This window comes from Euprymna scolopes, chromosome 46 (genome assembly GCF_053919585.1).
Source record: "Euprymna scolopes isolate OS-2025 chromosome 46, ASM5391958v1, whole genome shotgun sequence".
Lineage (NCBI taxonomy): Eukaryota > Metazoa > Mollusca > Cephalopoda > Sepiida > Sepiolidae > Euprymna > Euprymna scolopes.
In genome coordinates this window covers 139,058,548-139,072,509 of record NC_136527.1, presented here as the reverse complement: position 1 = coordinate 139,072,509, position 13,962 = coordinate 139,058,548, and the positions used below count along the sequence as shown (strand labels likewise).

The 13,962-nt window shown below is 35.7% G+C and overlaps 1 protein-coding gene across 3 annotated transcripts in view; it reads left to right on the top strand.

Annotated features, from left to right (window-relative positions):
- Positions 1-3,365: 3,365 nt before the first annotated feature.
- The window catches only part of LOC145271434 (uncharacterized), an 89,552-nt gene continuing 78,955 nt past the window's right edge, over positions 3,366-13,962 (top strand). For 2 of the 3 annotated variants that reach the window (XR_013865873.1, XM_080126964.1), the window contains exon 1: positions 3,366-3,457. The gene's annotated coding sequence lies outside the window, so the exon portion shown is untranslated. The remainder of the gene's footprint in view (positions 3,458-13,962) is intronic. The other variant, XR_013865872.1, reaches the window with a different exon arrangement.

Here is a 13,962-nt window from a genome sequence, read left to right as displayed (position 1 = left end):
TTTAAGAGCGTCTCGTGTATCTTTCGCTTTTCAGTATAAAACAAGCGAAAACTGGCTTGCAGCCCTATCATGTTTCAAGGTCAAGCATCACGCGACATAAGGTTCTCGCACTTGTTCATTTCATTTTATAAACATTAAATCACGAAGCTTTTCATTTTTCTTCTCTCGTGGCCGAGATGGCTAGGTGCCAGGGTTTTTTTCCATTTTGTTTCCATCTCCACGTCAAAGGTTCGGGGTTCAAGCCTACTTTCCTACTAAAACTTTTTTTTTCTTTTACACCTCCAAACACCCGGCCAACGTTTTTTTTTAAAACAGGGTTGTTTTGATCACACCCCACCACACACACCTACAAACACCCGGGCCAGGCCGGGTTCCCCCTGCTAGTCTATATATATGAAAGCAAAATGTGTGTATGTATGTATGTGTGTTTGTATATCTCGCAAAAACTTTCGACACGGGTCACGGATTTTCGCCAGATAGGTATCATTTTTAAGTTCCAACCTTTGCCCAACAAATATCGAAAAATTAGCCAAAAACATTAATTCCATCACCCTAAAATCATCAGTTTTGTACAGGGAGGGGTGCCGATAAAATCGTTCCTTCATTTTCTCGGCTGCTGCTACTACGACAATGACGTCATGTTTGACCTAGAAAACGTTGATGTTAGTTTTAAACCACCTGCAAGTGTTTTTAAAGGTTTAATTTTATCCGTTCTCAGTTGTATGTCTCTTTGGCGTAGGGGTAACGTGTCGGGCATTTTTTTTCCGCCTTAGCTTCGATGTTTCGGGTTCAAACCTGTCTTCCTACCTAAACTTTTTTCCTCTTTTATACCATTTGTTTTTAACGTTTGTTCGCTGTTTTTCTTAACATCGTGTTTTTTTTTATAATATTAAAACAGGGTCACCCTCTCCTACATACACACCCCCAAACACCCGGGCAACGCCAGGTACCCCCGCTAGTATATATATATATAACTACATTATTTATTTAAAACAAAGCAAAGCAAAGTTCATACATTGGTGCATTAATTTGGTAGTTACATAAGGATGTGTGATTGTGGCTTGTACGTGTTGACCTCAAAAAAGAGGATATAGTTCATATTTTACACGAGTGCTATATAGCTTGATTACAACAGTCTTGGATTGTTCATATTGTATTAGCTCTACGTGTAAGCATCTTGTTCATACAAGAAAATATGCAAGCCTACCTCACATTTCTAGTTGCTGCTCTTCGAGTGCTTGTGGAGCGTGTGGGTAGGTGTATCAGAATTTTTGTAGGAATTTTTGACACCCCTAACACGAACTGCAAATAAAATATAAAAAACTCATAATTTCTCTTTTAAAAAAGGTTGTTTATTTTCTTTACGGATTATACTTCCAAAATAAACTATTAAAGTTGTATAAAAGTAATAGAAATATTATTTTTTTATTTTTAAAAAAAACAGTAATGAAATTAATAGAATTTTACGAGCTCAGTATTTTTCAATTCTTAAACTTTAAAAATCTATCAAAATTTTTCTATTTATTCTATTTTTACGATATTTTCAGGGTCAATGTGAAATTTTATGCTATTTCCAATAAACCGAATATAATATTTTAGGCAAACGTTTTTTTTTTTTAATTCACGCCCCCCCCCATTTTGAAATGTCTATTAAAAAGTAAATAATTAATTTACTCACCAAATTTTTACATATCACAAATTGAAGATAAAAGATCAATAAATAATATATTCAAATTTAAAACAAAAAAAGTAGTGTTTTTTTAGAAATTTACATGTAAAGTCCGAAGTTTAAAACTTTGTTTTAAAAAAAAAAAATACGTTCTTTTTGTTTTTTTAATTTTCTTTTAATGAAACCTGGGTCTTTGCTCCTTCAATTGAAAAAAAAATTAGGGTTTGAATTACATTTTTCGAGGAGTTATAAGCTTGGAAAGACAGGGGGTGGAATTATTCAACATTTTTCACGAAATTTCTGACACCCCTAGCGTGTGGTTTAATACATGTGTATTGCTTGGTGCCAAGCGAAAAAGAGAGAGGGATACAAGAAACAGGAAGTCACGTTGCTAGGTCACTCTCCGGCCACCAGAGCCAAAGGGCGGCAATCGAGCCGACCGGGTTGGGGGGGTTCAACTCTCACAACAGCGTGTAAAATTATACAATCTCGCCCGACATAAGGGCATTAGTGTTTGCAAATAATAACATTTCGCCCCACGCCCCACATTTGGGCATTAAAACGTCTCATAGTGACATGGTAATTTCAAGGTTTCGAGTCGTAAGTGAGAATTCAATGTTCATTCAAGCTTGCATCTTGTTGAATTCTGGTGATTTGAAAGGATAATTTTGGCGCCAAAAACATCCTCGCCAGTTAGTTATAACATGCAATCTGATTGGTTCAAACAAATCCGTGGACGGACAACTCGTCCAATAAAGAGCCTGCTTATTTATGTAGAATTTCTTACATGATATAGTATTAAAGTTGTATTACAACTGAAGGAACGAAATCTGACCTAACACCGTTTTCTGCGAACTTCGGGTCGGGGGTTCTAGTTTGCCGCAATGTATATAATTATTTTTTCGGGGGTGGAGATAAAATAAGACATTTTAATATTCAATTAATTCACTGTTCCACAAAAAAAAAATTCCTGTTTTATTAAGGGCCTCATAAAAATCTCACCTCCTACTCTGTGTAAATAAGACATTAATTTCTCCTTCATCCTGCTACTCCCTCTATTTACTCAGTATAAAATGTTACCTCCCGCTAGCACTCACTCTCACCCTCTCCACATTCATTTCCTCCTCATCCTGCTACTGGCACTCACTCCCACTCTCTCTATAAAAGACATTAGTTTCCTCCTCAGTAGAAAATGTTACATCTCGAGAACACTCACTCTCACCCTTCCTCATTCTGCGTTCCCCTATTTACTCAATATAAAATGTGACCTCTCACTAGCACTCACTCTCACCCTCTCTATAAAAGAAATTAATTTTCTCCTCATCCTTCTACTCCTCTATTTACTCAGTATAAAATGTAATTTTCCAATACACTTACTCCCACCCTCTCTTTAAAAGACATTAATTTTCTCCTTATCCTGCTACTCTCTATTTACTGAATATGAAATGTAACCTCCTACTAGCATTCAGTCTCGCTAGCACTCACTCCCACCCTCTCTATAAAAGATAGTAATTTCTTCCTCATCCTTATCCTACCTTTATTTTCTCAGTATAAAATGTAACCTCCCACTAGCACTTACTCTCACCCTCGGTATAAAAGACATGAATGTTCTCCTCATCCTTCTACTCCTGTATTCGCAATGCACACCTCCCACTACGTCATAACCATGTGTTTTTACACCAACGAAAATTTGATTATTTGATAAAATAGTTCATCGCAAACACATTGTCTTTCGTTTTCTATTTTGCAAATTAATTATCCTCTACCAAACACAGAACATTTATTGAGGTATGAACTTTATTATTTTAAAAAGGTTTATTTATTTATTTGGTGCAATTCCACTATAATAGCGAAATTTGAAAAAAAAAAAACCCAAAAAACGTATTTTTGCAGAATTTGACCCGGATCTTCGGGATTTTCCGTCAATTCTGGTTCGGGCTCCACTAGAAATCATCAGATTAAGATGGCTGCGTCACAATCGGTCTCATTAAAATTTGATTTGGTAAATATTACCTTACGCTACAACAGAACACCGACCACTTTAATTCGCAAATTTACCGTGTGCATGGTATGAACCCCTAGACCCTCAGTGGTCGTTTTTTACATGATGCATTCGTGTGCGCATGTGCATAGTGAAGTGACTTATCACACTGCGGAGGAATCTTTAGCAGACATTTGGAAAAACAAAAAAAAATTGTGGTTCATTTTTCTGTGTTACCTAGTTTATTATGCTTTTTTTATTGATCTAAAAAAATCAAGTTTTCACGAGTGGTTTACAAAAACATATTTTTATGTTTTTCGTTCATTTTTTTTTTTAGAAGGGGGGGTATTCAATTATAGAACTTGTATAGTTTTTTAACAGGTGCTCCTACAGTTTAATCAACCATTTTTGGCGTAAGTGCCGAGCCGAGCTGACATTGGTCGAGCAACGGAACCGTTTAACATTTCGCAAAAATTCTGTTTACATTGGGGAGGGGGAAGTGGAGGGGCGGGAGTGGTGTTGGTGTTGTGGTGCCCCCCCCCCAATCGCGTAATTAATCAAGACATTAAAAAAAAATGAAAATATCGAAAAAAGTTTGAATTGTACGTATCCGTTATGGAATGAAGTTCTTCGGAAAAAAAATTTCACTTAATTTCATCAAGTAGTTTTTTTGTTTTTACAGCGAAAAAACAATTCGTTATGCTACCCAGCAAAAGGGCATACAATCGACAAAAATGGCAGAACCCTTTATTTTTTCTAAAAAAAAAAGCACTTGTTTTTATAGTACAACTAGCAGGGCTACCCGGCGTTGCTCGGGACCGTATAAACAATGAAAAAACAAAAGCAGATATTGAACATATGTTTTATTCTTAGGGGAGAGGAATATTTTATCTCAAGTTTTAGCGTTACAAACAAACATTTGTCTTTTATATATATAGATAATGACAGGTTTTTTGGGGGCCCCCCTCGAAGATAACTGATCAGTTGACCAACTTCTAGTGGTCCGTTTGACGTGAAATTTCGATATTTGTCATCCGGGTGATGGGGCTTCGATATGATACCAAATTTGTCAAGTTTGGTTCCGTCTTTCAAAAGTTTTAGTGTTACAAACAAACATACATACATACACACAGACGTTTGGCTTTTATATATATAGATGAAATAAATAAACTTATTAAATAAATAAATTGACTTGTTTAATAAAGAGAATGTCGAAAAACACTCGGGGTTTTTTTTTTTCGTTTGAAAACAGACTTTAATAAGCGAACCTGAAAAACTTAGATGAAAATATACAACGTAAATCAATCAAGTGTTTTTTTTTTTTTTTTTTTTTTTTTTTTAAGAAAATCAAATTTTACAATTTTTAGGGCGAGGGGGTGGGGGAGGAAAAAAAATAAAACTCGCTCAATATATGTTACCGTGACATAGGCTGACATATATTCGACGGGTTTTTAACAGTATTTTGACTGTTTTTTTTTTATTTATAACTCATTTTCCCAAACTTACCGTCTCAAAGAGAGAGTCGGTCGCCATTTGCAATTTTTTAATACATCGGTAAACACTATGTTTTTCGAGCTGAATAAACATGTTAGGTTAAATAAAAACACTAAAAATATATCCAGTTTGGTAGAAAAGTAACTTATCTTGCCTTTGATAACATTTATTTGTTATATATTTGTTTTTTGACAATTTTTTCGAATCTATGTCTACAGTAATACAAACCCGAAATTTTTTTTTTCGGAGATCTTCAGTCCATAACAGATACGTACAATATAACCTTTTTTTTTTTTTTTTGATATATTATCGTTGCTGAAAATGAAATAAATAACAAAATAAACCAAACAACTCCAATTTCTTCTTAATACGACAAATAAACAAGATTTTTTTTTTCTAAACACAAAAATATTCGAAAACCAAAACATTTATTATATAAAAATATAATTCTAAAAACATTTATTGGTGCATGTCTATAAAAGGGCCAAAAAAGATTTTTTATAAGAAACGTTTGAAAAAAATCTTTATAATGCACGTACTTGTCACTGCATGAAGATGTCATATTCCAAAAATCGCGTAAATCGATCAATTGTTTTTTTTATTATTCAAGAAAATCAAATACTATCCCACGGTTTATCAGAAATATGCTGAACGCCATGTTGTCCTAGAGGTAACGACACTGACGACACCAGGTAGAAATCTGGTGCAAATATGTGATTTCCACCTGGTGTCGTCAGTGTCGTTACTTCTAGTAACGTATCAGTCGCAAACAAGATGGTGTGAATTGTCCTGCCTTGATAGAGTTCAAAATAGACTTTGTAGTCTCGTAGGAGATGCCCTTTTTTCTTCCCTGCAGAAGAGATGTTGCGAGTTTGTCTCTGCTTTATCTTTATTTTCATGGCAAGTGCTCGGCTGAGCTCCATTCTATGGTCTCGCCCTCGCCAAACATTCACAAGAAACACCCGTCTAGTAGAAAACACTGTCACTAGTTTCCCCCACTCTTTATCTGTGCCTAAACCTAAACGTAGATTCCATGAACAAAGCGTCTTTCTTAGAACTGCACGCCTATGGAATTGTCTTCCATTTTTCTGCTTTCCAGCTGACTACAATATGGTTGTCTTCAAGTTTTTGATGAGCCGTTCCATATGTTAAGAAATTTACCGAATTTCCATTATTAACGGTTACTATATTGTCCAATTTCTACTGTACACTCTTTAACCCCTATCCTCGAGTGGCCTCTTGGTCTTGATGATGTGGTGATGCCTATGTAAAAAAAAAAAAAGCAATTCTTTACTAGAATGTGTCATAATATTTGATTTTCTTAAATAAAAAAGAAACTACTTGATCGATTTATATGATTTTTGGAATATGACTTCATGCAGTGATAAGTACGTGCATTATAAATTTTTTTTTTTTTTCAGATTTTTCTCGTAAAATATTTTTTTAGGCCCAATCATAAAACAAGCACCATAATTTTTTGTGTGAAATTAAATAAACAATGCTTAATTCAATAATTCAATACCGGTTGTTTGAAAAATTAATTTTTCTCCGAGTTATATCGAATTCATTAATACGGACTTTAGGGGCTTTTATCGTAATGTTCCTGTAAAAATTAAAGAATTTTTTTGTTATAATTTCCAATACTTTATTTTTATTAAAAAAAGCAATAATAAATCAAATCATTTTTTTCTTTTACTACTGGAAAACCATAACTTTAGTAAAGGTTTGCGATTGTCGGAAATATAGGACGAACAAGGGCAGACAATCATCTTCACTAAGATTTAAATAAAAATACTGCAAGCAAGGAAAATATTAAAATCTTGCATAAAAAAAATCATACCAAATCTGTAATTTAAAATAAAAAAAGTAGAAATATTTTTTGCTATATAATTTTTTTGTGTGGAAATATTAAAAAAAACAGTAGTAACTTATAAATCTCCAAATATATAACTATAAAGTTATTTTTCCCGATTATTGTAAAAACACACTTGCAAGGGGGAGGGATCTATAGATTTTAGTTTTAATGATAGATTAATGTCAATAATTATTTTATTATTACTACAATTGCTTAATTCAATGGTAATATCGGTAGTTCGAGAAATTCAGTTTTCTTCGAGTTATATTGAATTCATTAATACAGACATTTTCGTAATGTTGTTGTAAAAATTATTATTGTTGAAATTTACGATGCTTTATTTTCCCATAAAAAGCAAAAATAAATTCATTAATTCAGTTTTTTTGTTGTTTTTTTTACATAGGCGCCACCACTTATCAAGGCCGAGAGGCCACTCAAGGATAAGGGTTAAAGAGTGTAAAGTACAAAGGACAATATAGTAATTGATAGTAATGGAAGTTCGGTAAATTTGTTAACTCAAGTGTAACGGCTCATCAGAAACCTGTTCACGTTGGACTTGAAGACAACCATATTATAGACAGCTGGAAAGCAGGAAAACGGAAGACAATTCCATAGGCGTGCAGTTCTAAGAAAGAAGCTTTGATCATGGAATCTATGTTTAGGTTTAGGCACAGATAAAGAGTGGGGAAAATTATTGATAGTGTTTTCTGCTAGATGGGTGTTTCTTGTGAAAGTTTGGCGAGGGGGGGACCATAGATTGAAGCTCAGTCGAGCACTTTCCATGAAAATAACTATAAAACAGAGACAAACTCGCAACATCTCTTCTGTGAGAAAGAGGTTACAGTGAAAAAGAAAGGACATCTCCCACGTGGCCACAAAGTCTATTTCGAACCGTATCAAGGCAGGACAAGTCCTTTCTAACATTTCCTGCCCAGATTTGATGTACCTGTTCCATTTAAGGTCAAGCCCAGAAGCTTGTCAAAACTTGAGGCCTCCCTAAGACGAGAGCCATTCATTTTAATTGATGCCAGATGGGGATCAGAACGTTGATGATGTAAAGATAGAAGCTTGGTTTTAGATGCATTAAAAGTAACTAGCCACTCCTTTCCCCATTGTACAACGTGATCAAGATCAGAGGAGAGAGAATCAGAGAGAACTTGGTCGTTTACTGTCTTAGATGTGCTATCATAGATGGTAAAACTATGTATAAATGTTATGAAAAACTTTGGCTACGTACAGGAGTGAGGCCTGCATTGCGAATTACTAAGTCATTTCACTGTAAGAAAGCATTACTGAAGGTGGCGAAATGGCACAAAATCGTCCCAGGGTCCAGGGGTTCTATGCCATGCAAACAGTAAATTTGCGACGGGTTTGATTATCAGATTTGGTACTTGTACAGTTTAATCAAGACATTAAAAAATGAAAATATCGAAAAACATTATATTGTACGTATCCGTTATGGAATGAAGTTCTCCGGAAAAAAAATTCACTTAATTTCATCAAGTAGTTTTTTTTTGTTTTTTACAGCAAAAAAACAAACAGTTTGTTATGATACCAAGCAAAAGGTTCGATTTTTATGAAGAAAAGCTAGAATTAAAGATGGGGAGGGAGTGTCGGTGTTTTAAACTGAGTTATCTCCCCGTGGCGTGTTCAAAAGATTCAAAGATGCCTACCTTCAACGTGCTGTCATAAAAACGTGTCTTTTCGCTGTAAAAAAAAAAAAAAAAAAAAAAAATTACTCAATCAAATTAGGTGAAATTTTTCCGGGGACCTTCAGTTGTATATTTATCTAATAAGGGGGAACGTCGTGTGATCGTCTAGTGGTCCAGTCTATTTGTTCATATGCTTTTGTTTGTGTGTGTGTGTGTGTGGGGTACATGTATTTTTGGGCATACCTTCATGCGTCGTGGATGTTGGTCCACCTGAATTCATCTCATGTCTTGGAGGGAGACTGGTACCTGTTTTGGGACAAAGATTTATTCACTCCAAACGATGAATTGGTTTTATAGTTTTTTATTCACCTTCCAGATGTCGACCGCAGAAGGATGGAAGTGAATCTCTGGCTTGCGTGGTACACGTCAGCGGTTCCCCCCCCCCCTCCACATTTAAAGGGAGAGAACGACTGTTAAGCCGTCCGTCACCTTCTATGTCTAAAACCAATTTCTTCGATCCAGCTAACCTGATCACGTGACTCACACGCAAATCCGATCAGCTGACCCTCACTTCCTGTAAACGTGTCTACAATATAATTTACACACTTCCCTCTATTTCTCGATCCATTTCCTAACACTTCATTCCAAAATGGATTCGGACAATATAACCTTTTTTTTTTTTTTCGATATTTCCATTTTTTAATGTCTTGATTAAACAAGTACTAATATATTTTAAATATTAAAAAAAAATATTTATAGAAATGTAAAAAATAAAAGTTGACTATTTTTTACTGTCTCATGCTAAAACAAGAATTAAAGATGGGGAGGGAGTGTCGGCGCTTTAAACTGAGTTATCTCCCCATGGTGTGTTCAAAAGATTCCAAGATGGCTGATTTCAATGCACTCTCATTAAAACGTGTTTTTCTGCTGTAAAAAGAAAACTACTCAATCAAGTTAAGTGAAATTTTTTTTCGGAGTACCTCAGATTCCTTGTCAGCAACCTCAAATACCCCTAAAAAAAACAAATTAGAGTGGTCGGTGTTCTATTGTAGCATAAGGTAGTGTTTATCTTTGATTTTCCTCTAAAAAAAAAATACTTGATCAAAATTAAGCAGTACTTTTTTTTTTTCGTAAGAACTTCATCCCATGTACTCCAGAGATCTTTCAGTGGTAAATGTTTTAACTGTAGTTAAAATCAAGTGTAAAAAAATGGATATATGCACAAGTTGCAAATATAAGAATTTTTATGCAATAGTAAAATTTTGGCAACATAAAGATTTAAGTAGGAGTTTTCTAGTTGAACATGGAGTATTGCCCAAAATGTTCATCTAATTATAAATTTTTCTAGTGTGTGTGTGTGTGTGTGTGTGTGTGTGTGTGTGTGTGACGCGGTTTATCTCAGCCTACAGGCAACCTAGGTGACAAAATGAAGCTTATGACCCAGCAGATGTTTTAGCAATATTTATATCCATGTTTGGCGTATGGAAATGCAGTTATCCTGACGCTCCGCACTTCTTTATTGACATTGGAAGTTACGTCACACAAATAATAGCGTTAAAAAATAGCTCGGGTCGTAAAGTGCAGGACTGCAGGAGTACCTATACAATGCATAATACAACATTTGGTTATCTGACGCTCCGCACTTCTTTATTTACATTGAAAGTGACGTCACACAAATCTTATAATACGGATGGCTACAATTGTAAAAATAATTTGTTTTATTTTTCTTTCATTTTGAGCTCCTTTTTTCTCCCGTTTGTTTTTGTTTTCTACAATTAATAAACCAGTTTACAAGTAAAAAATAATTTGTTTTAGCGAATTTAATTTTTTTTTTCTCTCTCATTTGTTATATTGGTATTTGAGCGGAGAATCTAACATTTCTTTTCATTTTGAGAATTTGTTTTAGTTTTTAATTACTAACACAGCGGAGAATTTAACTTTTTTTTTTTTTTTTTGAGCGGAGAATTTATTTTATTTTCATTTTGAACTCTTTTTCCAATCCGGCGTTACCTTTTATAGGTACTCCTGCAGTCCTGCACATTACGACCCAAGCTATTTTTTAACGCTATTATTTAGAAACCTATTATTTAACATGGGGAAGGGAGGGTGTATTGTAACTATTCTGTACTTTCACCTAACAATTCAATTAAAAAAAAGGTAAATATGAAGAATTACTCCGCCCTCAAATTCCTTTAAAATTACCACTCTTAAAGGTTTTCGGGGTCGCTGAAAATGAAAATAACGTTTAAAATTACGGCAAACGAGTAGTTTCCAAGATTGAATTTACTTGTAAACTGGTTTATTTATTGTAGAAAACAAAAAGCAAACGGGAGAAAAAAGGAGCTCAAAATGAAAGAAAAATAAAACAAATTATTTTTACAATTGTAGCCATCCGTATTATAAGATTGGTGTGACGTCACTTCCAATGTAAATAAAGAAGTGCGGAGCGTCAGGATAACCGGAAATGCAAAAAAAAAAATGCAAAAAATGCCATAAAATAACGATTTACTAAACGTTTTATTTACTGGATATTTTTCCGGTATTCACCGAAAGTTATTATCTCCCTTAGTAAGTTTGATTTACTGTGTGTGTGTGTGTGTGTGTGTGTGTGTGATGTGATGCGGTTTATCTCAGCCTACAGGCAACCCACCGGTGGGCTGAGATAAACCGCATCGCAAGTTAGGTACCGGAAATAAGCTGGCAAGTTAGGTACCGAAATGAAGCTTATGACGGAGCGGATGTTATAGTGATATTTATATCCATGTTTGGTGTATGGAAATGCAAAAAAATAACGATTTACTAAACCACGTTTTATTTACTGGATATTTTTTCGGTAAAAGGACTCAGCTGTGCAAACTCAGGTTCTTGTATGTCTAAAGTGCCAAATTCTGAAAGCCGTTCTTAACATGGAGAGGTTGTGGGGTGTCTATTGGAAAGTGTTCGACTGAGCTTCAGTCTGTGGTCCCCCCTCACCAAACTTTCGCAAGAAACACTCGTCTAGCTGTAAACACTATCAATAATTCCCCCCCAACTCTTTATCTGTGCCTAAACCTAAACGTAGATTCCATGAACAAAGCTTCTTTCTTAGACCTGCACGACTGTGGAATTGTCTTCCGTTTTCCTTTTCCTGCTTTCCGGCTGACTACAATATGGTTGTGTTCAAGTCTAACGTAAATAAGTTCTTGATGAGCCGTTCCATATAAGTTATCAAATTTACCGAATTTTCATTACTAATGATTACTATATTGTCCAATTTCTACTGTACACTCTTTAACCCTTATCCTTGAGTGGCCTCTTGGCCTTGATAATGCGGTGATGCCTATGTGAAAAAAAAAAAGAAAAGGTTGAAGAGTTGAGATATCTTCCAAGATGGATACTACAAATTGAGTAGCCTCAACCACTATTTTTCGCCATTTTACTGCCTTTGTTAACGTTGCATGCTAGCACATGGTAGTGTTTTCTTACAAAATGCGTTTGCATGTGCACATGCATGGAAAAGTGACTTTTCACATTGTGGAGGAATCTTCATTGGACATTTCAAATAGCAAGGAAGGGTAAAACTTGCGGAGATGCTCTGTTTCATGGTTGCTGTAAAAATGGAACGGAAATTTAAATTTCGTTCCGTTTTAAATTTGGTACATTTTTACATTACGTCCAACTCATCGTTCACATTTGACATGCCAACTTTTATAAGTTTTCAGGTATGCTGACAAGGTTGGGGGTGTCTATTCCGAAAGTCGTTCTTAATATGGGGAGCTTTGCGGTGTCTATTTCGAAAGTCATTCTGAGCATAGGAAGGTTAAGAATGTCTATTCTGAAAGCCTTTCTTAACATGGGGAGGTTGGATGTGTTTACTCCAGAAGCCGTTCTTAACATAGTGAGGTTCGAGGTGTCTATTCTGAAAGCCGTTCTTAGCATAGGGAGGTTGAGAGTGTCTATTCTGAATGCTGTTCTTAACATGGAGGGGGGTGGATGTGTCTACTTCAAAAGCCGTTCGTAACATGGGGAGGTTCGGGATGGCTATTCCGAAAGTCGTTCATAACATGGGGAGGTTGGATGTGTTTATTCCGAAAGCCGTTCTTAACGTGGGGAGGTTGAGGGTGTCTATTCCGAAAGCTGTTTTTAACATGGGGAGGTTGGGGGTGTCTATTCTGGAAGTCATTTTTAACATGGGGAGGTTGGGGGTGTCTATTCCGAAACCCATTCTTAACATGCGGAGGTTCGGGGTGTCTATTCTGAAAGCCATTCTTAACACAGGGAGGTTCGGAGTGTTTATTCTGAAAGCCGTTCTTTGCATACGGAGGTTGAGAGTGTCTATTTCAAAAGCCATTCTTAATATGGGGAGGTAGGATGTGTCTACTCCAAAAGCCATTTTTAACATGGGGAGGTTGAAGGTGTCTATTCCGAAAGCTGTTTTTAACATGGGGACGTTGGGGGTGTCTATTCTGAAAGCTATTTTTAACATGGGGAGGTTGGATGTGTCTACTCCAAAAGGCGTTCTTAACATGGGGCGGTTCGGGATGGCTATTCTGAAAGCCGTTCTTAACATGAGGAGGTTGGCAGTATCTATTCGGAAAGCCGTTCTTTACATGGGGAGGTTGAGGGTGTCTATTCCAAAAGCCATTCTTAATATGGCAAGGTTCGGGGTGTCTATTCTGAAAGCCATCCTTAACATGGTAAGGTTGGATGTGTCTATTCCGAAAGCCATTCTTAACATGGGAAGGTTGCGGGTGTTTATTCCGAAAGTCATTCTTAACATGGGGAGGTTGGCAGTGTCTACTCCAAAAGCCGTTCTTAACATGGGGAGGTTTGGGGTGCCTATTCCGAAAATCATTCTTAACATGGGAAGGTTAGGGTGTTTATTCGTTGTAAGCATACCCGAAAACCTATAAAAGTCGACATTTCCAATGTGAACAGTAAGTTGGACTTATGTAAAAAAAAAATACCAAAAAACGTGTGAGAAATTTATTCTTGCATAAGTGAGGAAAAATTGTCACAACAATGAAAAGCCCACTTACCAGGTTGATACAGCTGGTTGAGTCTTATCATTTGCAAAAGTGCTCTGTGTCATTCATGCCGCTCTTTCGATCCTATTAGGAAAACTTTTGATGACATGGTAGTTTTTTTCTTCTTTTATGAGGGCTTTTGTGGTTTCTTGATTAGAGTCCAAAATTTACATGTTTTTTTCACCGTGCCGATATTCCATAGAAGTGGGGATCCCAATATCAGCATAGTTGCCGATTGTAAAGATGGTATTTTTTCTGGAAGAAAAACCTAATGTCGGCTTAAATTCTCTGCTCTGGATTAAAAT